We start from the raw sequence: 10,690 nt of genomic DNA, 5'->3' as shown, positions 1-10,690 counted from the left end.
AGCTGAAACTCCAGTACTTTGGCCACCTCATGCAAAGAGTTGACTCATTGAAAAAGACTCTGATGCTGGGAGGGACTGGGGGCAGTAGGAGAAGGGAATGACAGAGGATGAGATGGCTGAATGGCATCACCAACTCGATGGATGTGAGTCTGAGTGAACACCGGGAGATGGTGATGGGCAGGGAGGCCTGGCGTGCTGTGAGATTCATGGGGTCACAAAGAGCTGGACATGACTGAGTGACTGAACTGAACTGAAACCTTTAAGATATAGTTCTTTGTTCTAATAGTTTGAGCTTTCTGACATGACAGAAAAAACAAGGGTTTTAGATTTAGAGACATCTCAGTTCTAACTCACCACTTTAGTGATTATGGGAAACAAGGTATTTAAAAACTTTGTGAGTCCCAATTAATTCACTTGCAAGCTAGATGTAATTAAATTTATACCTGAATGTTATTTTACTTCTTCTGGGAAATCATATACATCAGCCCTAAGTACACAGTAAGTGTTCAATGAATATTTGGCATCTTTTTGAATCATGAACAATCAAAGCCCTAGGCAATAAAGTATAAAAGAAACAATAAAGCTTTAGCTTTTGTTATAATTTTAAAATTCATAATTAACATCTGTATGTGTGAGTTATCTCTTAATAATCTCTTAGAAAAGAAGGAATGGTTACTTTTGAGCCTACAATCTCTCATATTATGGCATGCTCTCTGAAATATATTTTCCTAAACAATAAAGTATTTTTCAAAGAAGACAAATTATACTCAGATCATTTCCATCAGTGCTACCTCGTGTTGGTTAGAGAAATCATCTGATGAAATTATTAAAAGGAGACAAAGATATTCATAATTTAGCCATTATCTGGGGGGGGGGGTTATGATCTCACAATTTCAAGTGTTTGGTGTCATTGTGAACAACTTTAAAAAAGCAGAACAGATAGGTAATTAAATTGAAGAGAAAACATGTAATAAGTTATAGGGCTATTATTATAATATGCAAATGAAATGAATTATCCAAGTGCTATGCGCATGGGTACTTGTGAATTGGAATCCAATTTCCGGTGAGGCATCACAAATGGATTTAAGTACTGCAGCTCAAATGATTTCAATGACAGTGAAGAGGATGTGCTTTGCAAAACTGTGCTAGATGACTCAAAATGTGACTTTAATAATGAAAGGGTTATTCATACTAAAAGTGCACATGAAGAGTTTGAGCATAATTGTTTCATGAAATGTGAGTTAGAAGAAACATGATTTCTAAAATAACATTTTACCTTATTTAATCTGAGACTTTAAATATGTATGTACAACTAAATTAAGAAATGTTGTTAAATATTATATGGGATACTAATGGCAGAGAATTGCTTTTTTATAATCATAGTGTAATTTGAATCTTTTCAGGCTGTCCTTCCATGATTACCACTTTCCACGCTCTAAGCCATTAAAATGTTCTCATTCTAGATTTGTTCTAATTTCTCAGTCTGTTTCTAGAGGTATAGGAATTAGAAGAGCGTTGCATTTCAGAGGGCAATATATTCACTCTGTTTTCTGGGCAAATGCTGAATGTGATCTGCTCTGTAGTTTACCATACCCGTGTGAATAATACTCATCATCTTGTTGACCTTTGTGACCACAGCACATTGGACTGATGTCCTTAACAGTTTATAGTAAGTTTTTAAAGAATCCAATATATTTACTTTTATAATAAATTTGTAAATCCATGAAATCCTGAGGCAGCCTTTACTGGTTAGTGACATTAGGCAAATCACACCACCTCTGTCTCCAATTTCCTCACTTATAAAATAGGGACATCAAGATACTCTGCCTTATGGAGTGATTATCAGGGTAAAATGAGTTAACATTTGCAAAAACTCTTAGAATAATCCTGGCATTTAGTAAGTGTTACAGAAGTTTTATATAAATAACTAAATAAATATATACTAATTTGGAAGAGAAGACATATAAGCAAATTTGAGAGTCACATGCAGTGAAGGAGATTTCAAATTCTTTCATTCTTTTTCTTTCCTCATCCAGCTCCTCAATCTCCCATTGCACATCAGTTTTCCTTACCATAAGGTGGGGTTCAGTTCAGTGACTCAGTCATGTCCGACTCTTTGTGACCCCATGGACTGCAGCACACCAGGCCTCCCTGTCCATCGCCAACTCCCGGAGTTTACTCAAACTCATGTCCATTGAGTCGGTGATGCCATCTGACCATTTCATCCTCTGTTATCTCCTTCTTCTCCTGCCTTCAATCTTTCCCAGCATCAGGGTCTTTTCCAATGAGTCAGTTCTTTGCATCCGGTGACTAAAGTATTGGAGTTTCAGCTTCAACATCAGTCTTTCCAATGAATATTCAGGACTGATTTCCTTTAGGATGGACTGGTTGGATCTCCTTGCAATCCAAGGAATGCTCAAGAGTCTTCTCCAATACCACAGTTCAAAAGCATCAATTCTTCAGCACTCAGCTTTCTTTATAGTCCAACTCTCACATCCATACATGACCACTTGAAAAACCACAGCTTTGACTAGATGGACTTTTGTTGGCAAAGTAATGTCTCTGCATTTTAATATGCTGTCTAGGTTGGTCATAACTTTTCTTCCAAGTAGCAAGTGTCTTTTAATTTGATGGCTGCAGTCACCATCTGCAGTGATTTTGGAGCCCAAGAAAATAAACTCTGTCACTGTTTCCACTGTTTCTGCATCTGTTTGCCGTGAAGCGATGGGACCAGATGCCATGATCTTCGTTTTCTGAATGTTGAGCTTTAAGTCAACTTTTTCTCTCTCCTCTTTCACTTTTATCAAGAGGCTCTTTAGTTCTTCACTTTCTGCCATAAGGGTGGTGCCATCTGCATATCTGAGGTTATTGATATTTCTTTTGGCAATCTTGATTCCAGCTTGTGCTTCATCCATCCTAGTGATTCTCATGATGTACTCTGCATATAAGTTAAATAAGCAAGGTGACAATATATAGCCTTGACATACTTCTTTCCCTATTTGGAACCAGTCTGTTGTTCCACATCCAGTTCTAACAGTTACTTCCTGATCTGCATACAGAGTTCTCAAAAGGCAGGTCAGGTGGTCTGGTATTCCCATCTCTTTCAGAATTTTCCACAGTTTATTGTGATCCACATAGTCAAAGGCTTCGGCATAGTCAGTAAAGCAGAAGTAGATGTTTTTCTGGAACTCTTTTGCTTTTTTGATGATCCAGCAGATGTTGGCAGTTTGATCTCCGGTCCCTCTGCCTTTTCTAAAACCAGCTTGAACATCAGGAAGTTCACGGTTCACATACTGCTGAAGCCTGGCTTGGAGAATTTTGAGCATTACTTTACTAGCGTGTGAGATGAGTGCAATTGTGCGGTAGTTTGAGCATTCTTTGGCATTGCCTTTCTTTGGGATTGGAATGAAAACTGACCTTTTCTAGTCCTGTGGCCACTGCTGAGTTCCAAATTCACTGGCATATTGAGTGCAGCACTTTCACAACATATCTTTTAGGATTTGAAATAGTTCGACTGAAATTCCATCACCTCCACTAGCTTTGTTCATAGTGATGCTTCCTAAGGCCCACTTGACTTTGCATTCCAGGATGTCTGGCTTTAGGTGAGTGATCACACCATTGTGATTATCTGGGTCATGAAGATCTTTTTTTTTGTATAGTTCTTCTGTTTATTCTTGCCACCTCTTCTGCTTCTGTTAGGTCCATACCCTTTCTGTCCTTAATCGAGCCCATCTTTGCATGAAATGTTTCCTTGGTTTCTCTAATTTTCTTGAAGAGATATCTAGACTTTCCCATTCTATCATTTCCCTCTATTTCATTGCATGGATCACTGAGGAAGGCTTTCTTATCTCTCCTTGCTATTCTTTGGAACTCTGCATTCAGATGGGTATGTCTTTCCTTTTCTCCATTGCCTTTCACTTCTCTTCTTTCACAGCTGTTTGTAAGACCTCCTCACAGAACCATTTTGCCTTTTTTCATTTCTTTTTCTTGGGGATGGTCTTGATCCTTGCCTCCCGTACAATGTCCCAAACCTCCGTCCATAGTTCTTCATACCCTCTGTCTATCAGATCTAATCCTTTGAATCTATTCGTCACTTCTACTGCATAATCATAAGGGATTTGATTTAGGTCATACCTGAATGGTCTGGTGGTTTTCCCTACTTTCTTCAATTTACATAGTGATTTCTCAAGCTATGCTGTGAGTGGTATCAATATTATTAGGAAGTTTATAATTTGTTATCTCAGTGGTGCTCTAAACACATTATGTTTTCTCTGCTTGAATGCAAGGGATGAAGCACAGGTAGGATGAAGTGTGTGTGTGTGTATGTGTGTGTGTGTGTGTGTGTGTGAGTGTAGTGGGAGTGATAGAAAATGAGTGAGCCAGGGAAACAGGAACATGAGACTTCTGGGCACCCACAAAGTAGACTGAGGGCTAACCTAAGGGAAAGAGAAAGAAGGGCACATGAGCATCATTTTCTGGGCTCTAGATAGCATATTGAAAAGCAGAGACATTACTTTGCCAACAAAGGTCTGTCTAGTCAAGGCTATGGTTTTTCCTGTGGTCATGTATGGATGTGAGAAGTGGACTGTGAAGAAAGCTGAGCGCCAAAGAATCGATGCCTTTGAACTATGGTGTTGGAGAAGACTCTTGAGAGTCCCTTGGACTGCAAGGAGATCCAGCCAGTCCATTCTAAAGGAGATCAGCCCTGGGATCTCTTTGGAAGGAATGATGCTAAAGCTGAAATGACTCATTGGAAAAGACTCTGATGCTGGGAGGGATTGGGGGCAGGAGGAGAAGGGGACAACAGAGGATGAGATGGCTGGATGGCATCACTGACTTGATGGATGTGAGTCTGGGTGAACTCTGGGAGTTGGTGATGGACAGGGAGGCCTGGCGTGCTGCGATTCATGGGGTCGCAAAGAGTCGGACACGACTGAGTGACTGAACTGAACTGAAGAGAATCTTGAGGTCACCTTATAGCACTTACTAAAGGACTCTAATGGGGATGAAATCCCATGGAATTATTATATAAGCTGTAGCTCCAGGTAAAATGAAAGAGTGGTAGGGGACTTCTTGCTAGTTATAGTATTAGTTCAGATGCAGATAGATTTACAATTATAATATCATGTGAGGTGGGTTATAATAGAAAAAGTTGTGAGTTGCTGTGAGGGTACAACAGGGAAATAACCTACCTTGGTCTCAGTGAATTGAGAAATTCTTCCAAGAAAAGTGACAACTCAACTCCAAAATCAGGACAAGCTTCCAGAAGATATTCAGTATTTATCAAACCCTTGTTCTTTGTCCCAAATTGCAAGCTTTGCCTGAGAGGAGAAACTTAGAATCTTATAATGGAAATACAATTTCTATAAAGACTCATTCGTCTATAACAAAGATCGTCTGTAATAATGTGTTAGAGGCTGACATAAGTGGAAGGTCAGTTTTGTGAGCGTTCAAGAGGCATAACAGGACCAAACTGAACTAAAAGGAAAAAATATCTGCTTAATGCAGAGAAATCTTTTTCATAGTCAGAAGCTCTTCAAACATGAAATGAACTGCCATGGTAGGAGCAAGCCCCTCGATATTATTTAATTGGAGGTACAGGGCTTGTAAGCAATTTTATTTTTTAGGATAATGCTAACTATGGAAAACCATAAATATCTAATGCTGCTGTCTTAACACAAATTCAGATTATTTCTTGTTCATGTACAAGTGTTCCAGTTGGCAGACAATTTTCTTCCTTTGGGTGATTCAAGGCACTTTCTATTTTTGGCTACCATCTCCTTGAGCTTCCGTGTCCTCTGAATTAGGGTGGAAAAGGATAAAGAAAAAAAAAGAGAACTTCTGCTCAATCATGCTGATAATTGGTCATACCTAGATATCCGATAGAGGTGATGATAATTGATCATATCTAGACACCAGAAGGAGAAGGCAATGGCAACCCACTCCAGTACTCTTGCCTGGAAAATCCATGGGCAGAGGAGCCTGGTAGACTGCAGTCCATGGGGTCGCTAAGAGTTGTACATGACTGAGTGACTTCACTTTCACTTTTCACTTTCATGCACTAGGGAAGGAAATGGCAACCCACTCCCGTGTTCTTGCCAGGAGAATCCCAGGGACTGGGGAGCCTGGTGGGCTGCCATCTATGGGGTCTCACAGAGTTAGACACGACTGAAGTGACTTAGCAGCAGCAGCAGCAGCAGCAGACACCAGAAAGACTGGGATATGTGGTCCCTGGCTGGAAAGACACCTCCCAGTTATAAATCTCTGGTGTGGAAAGGGGAGCCCTAATTGTGACGGTTGGCCATCATTGCCATAGGACTGATGCTTCATGAGAAGTTTCACTAGGTGATCACTAGGATTCCTATGAACTTTGAATTCTACTGTTCTAATAGGGCCTGATTTTTTCTCTAAATACTCTTGTGTTCTGGGGCAAGTCACTTATCCTCTTTGATCTTAGTTGATTCATCTATAAAATGAGATCAGCACTTTCATTTCAGTTAACAGTGGCTCAGGGTCTTTGTGGGATTCAGATGAAATAATGTGTGTGAAAGTGTTAGCTAACTTGAAAGTGGTCTAAAATTATGAGATATAATTATTTATTTTGTTTGTGTGGTATCAAGACATGATTTTATTTGTTTATTTTTTAAATTTAAATTTATTTATTTTAATGGGAGGCTAATTACTTTATAATATTGTATTGGTTTTGCCATACATCAACATGAATCTGCCATGGGTGTACACGTGTTCCCCATCCTGAACCCCCCTCCCACCTCCCTCCCCATACCATCCCTTTGGGTCATCCCAGTGCACCAGCCCCAAGAATCCTATATCTTACATCAAACCTGGACTGATGATTTGTTTCTTATATGATATTACACATGTTTCAATGTCATTCTCCCAAATCATCCCACCCTCTCCCTCTCCCACAGAGACAGCAAAAGAGACACAGATGTATGAGATATAATTCTTAGACAGTTGATTTAAACTTAACCTTGACTTAGGTCTATAGATGAGCTTAGGTATTTCTTCTACATGTCTGTGAAAAATTATTATAAAGTTCTGATACAGGAACATTTTTGAATGACTTATATTTCCATAGTTTTATTTTTCATTTTGAAAGACCTTACAGTATTTTTCTAACTCAAGAAAAGAAGAACCATACAAACTATACCAAACAGAATCTCTTGCCTGTTATATGATTGCTTCTATCCCTTCAATGTTATTTACTTGGTAGGACACAAAAATTTGGGTCACCAATTTGTTATGGAGATTTTGAAGTTAAAATAATAGCATAAATCAATGTCAAAACATTTATGAAATTTAATGATATACAGGTAAATCCTATAGCTAGAATACTAGTTATAGAATTTCACTACTATAGTAGAAACTAACTAAGTAGAATGAAGGTAATGAATTTTATAATTAATTGAATATTCTATTTTAACTGAGATATACCACATGCAATATTCTGAATCTTCAAGTCAGAAACCTAAATAGGAACAGAGAAATTATCCACTGCATTTTCTCAGTTAACAGACTATGAAACTGAGGTCTAGAGCAGTTGACAAAGATTATAGAGCTGACATTCAGTGGCCTTGCACTAAACAGGTAATAGGAGAGGTGCATTTTGTCTATGAGTACCTTATTTTTGACAAAAGAGGTAAGAATATACAATGGGAGCAAAGATAGCCTGTTCAGTAAGTGGTGGTGGGAAAACTGGACAGCTGCATGTAAAAGAATGAAATTAGAACACTACTAATGCTGTACACAAAGATAAACTCCAAATGGATTAAAGACCTAAACGTAAGACCAGAAATTATAAACTTATAGAGGAAAACATATGCAGAACACTTGATGACATAAAGCAAGATCCTCTATGACCCACCCCCTAGAGTAATGGAAATTTAAATAAAAACAAATAGTAATGGAAATTTAAATAAAAACAAATAAGTTGAACTTCATAAAACTTAAAAGCTTTTGCATAGCAAAGGAAACTACAAACAAGGTGAAAAGACAACCCTCAGAATGAGACAAAATAATAGCAAAGGAAACAGATGACAAAGAATTAATTTTCAAAACATACAAGCAACTCATACAACTCATTATCAGAAAAACAAACAGCCAGCTGAGCTATTTCAAATCCTAAAAGATGATGCTGTGAAAGTGCTGCACTCAATATGCCAGCAAAATTTGGAAAACTCAACAGTGAGCCATAGGAATGGAAAAGGTCAGTTTTCATTCCAGTTCCAAAGAAAGACAATGCCAAAGAATGCTCAAATTACCACGCAATTGAACTCATCTCACATACTAGTAAAGTAATACTCAAAATTCTCCAAGCTAGGCTTCAACAGTACACGAACTCCATATGTTCAAACTCGATTTAGAAAAGGCAAAGGAACCAGAGATCAAATTGCCGACATCTGCTGGATCATCAAAAAAGCAACAGAATTCCAGAAAAACGTCTACTTCTGTCTCATTGACTATGCTGAAACCTTTGACTGTGTGGATCATAACAAACCACGGAAAATTCTTAAAGAGATGGGAATACCAGACCACCTGACCTGCCTCCTGAGAAATCTGTATATAAGTCAAGAAGCTGAACATGGTTATAACTGAACATGGAACAACAGACTGGTTCCAAACTGGGAAAGGAACATGTCAAAGCTGTATATTGTCACCCTGCTCATTTAAATTATATGCAGAGTACATCACGAGAAATGCTGGGCTGGATGAAGCACAAACTATAATCAAGATTGCCGGGAGAAGTATCAATAACCTCAGATATGCAGATGACACCACCCTTATGGCAGAAAGTAAAGAAGAACTAAAGAGCCTCTTGATGAAAGTGAAAGAGGAGAGTGAAAAAGTTGGCTTAAAGCTCAACATTCAGAAAACTAAGATCACGGTATCCAGCCCCATCACTTCATGGCAAATAGGTGGGGAAACAATGGAAATAGTGACAGACTTTATTTTTTGGGGCTCCATCAGTCACTGCAGATGGTGACTGAAGTCATGAAATTAAAAGATGCTTGCTTCTTGGAAGGAAAGTTATGACCAACCTAGACAGCATATTAAAATGCAGAGATATTACTTTGCCAACAAAAGTCTATCTAGTCAAAGCCATGGTTTTTCCAGAGGTCATGTATGGATGTGAGAGTTGGACTATAAAGAAAGCTGAGCACTGAAGAATTGATGCTTTTGAACTGTGGTGTTGGGGAAGACTCTTGAGAGTCCCTTGGACTGCAAGGAGATACAATCAGCCCATCCTAAAGTAAATCAATCCTCAATATTCATTGGAAGGACTGATGCTGAAGCTGAAACTCCAATACTTTGGTCACCTGATGCACAGAGCTGACTCATTGGAAAAGACCCTGATGCTGGGAAAGATTGAAGGCAGCGGGAGAAGGGGATGACGGCAGAGGATGAGATGGTTGGATGGCATCACTGACTTAATGGACATGAGTTTGAGTAAGCTCCAGGAGTTGGTAGTGGACAGGGAGTCCTGGCGTGCTACAGTCCTTGGGGTCACAAAGAGTCGGACATGACTGAGTGACTGAACTGAACATCATATGAAATGCTGGGCTGAATGAAGCACAAGCTGGAATCAAGATTGCCGGGCGAAATATCAATAACCTCAGATATGCAGATGACACCACCCTTATGACAGAACACAAAGGGGAACTAAAGAGCCTCTTGATGAAAGTGAAAGAAGAATGAAAAAACTGGCTTAAAACTCAAAATTAAAAAAATGAAGATCATGGCATCCAGTCTCGTCACTGCATAGCAAATAGATGGGGAAACAATGGAAACAGTGATATTCATCGTATATATATTAGTTTGCATCTGCTAATCCCAAACTTCCAATTTATCCCTCCCACACCTCTTCTCACTCTTGGCAACTTTTTTAAACATAAAGTTGGCTTCTATGATTTGATGTTTTTTACTCTCATTTCTGGTTTACTAAGGATTCTGGTGAGATAGTCCTGGTTAGATGAAATGTTAATTTCAACTAACATTATTTAGTTGAATGTGTAATTGTGGTGTGTCTTGTTTCTTTGTTTGTTTTCTGATTGCATGGGCATGGAAGGCAGGATTAGTTTCCAGAGCAGAGTTCAAACCCGTGCCCTCTGCAGTGGAAGTGTGGAGCCTTAACCACTGGACTGGCAGGGAAATCCAGTTGTGATGTTTTTAAGCAGAGTGTCCTGTTACAAAAGTGTGGATCAGCTTGTTACAGAATAAAAGGACTGAAATTAAGTGAGCACTGTGATGATAAGTACATAAAAGAGAGAGATAAAGAGATGGTGATAGATGGGGAACAGGAAGAATTAGAATTTGTCTGGGACACTAGCATTCTCACCCTGCCCCCTTATGTTCTATATTTAACATCAAATGGCAGAACAAGGTTGCCTAGAGTAAGAAGCTGGAGCCCTGCCAATCCACTGGCATCCAAGCCATGCACTTTGCAACTCCACTTCTCCAGGCTGTTCATGTGAGGAGGATGGATGACAATAGGATTCCAAGGAAATTACTTTGCCCTGAGCTGAAAGGACAACCATTAGCAAGCCCTCTCCAGAAGGTCAGAGGAAGCTCTCCAAGGATATATAAATGTATGTGGAGGTAGTGGAGCTCAGGCGCCAGTTGCCACAATCACTGTGGATAAAAAATACTGATCAGAGTGGAAGTTATTACA

Source organism: Bison bison, unplaced genomic scaffold (genome assembly GCF_000754665.1).
Source record: "Bison bison bison isolate TAMUID 2011002044 unplaced genomic scaffold, Bison_UMD1.0 scf7180017864305, whole genome shotgun sequence".
Lineage (NCBI taxonomy): Eukaryota > Metazoa > Chordata > Mammalia > Artiodactyla > Bovidae > Bison > Bison bison.
The sequence above is the reverse complement of the archived record's forward strand: the minus strand, read 5'-3'. Positions refer to the sequence as shown.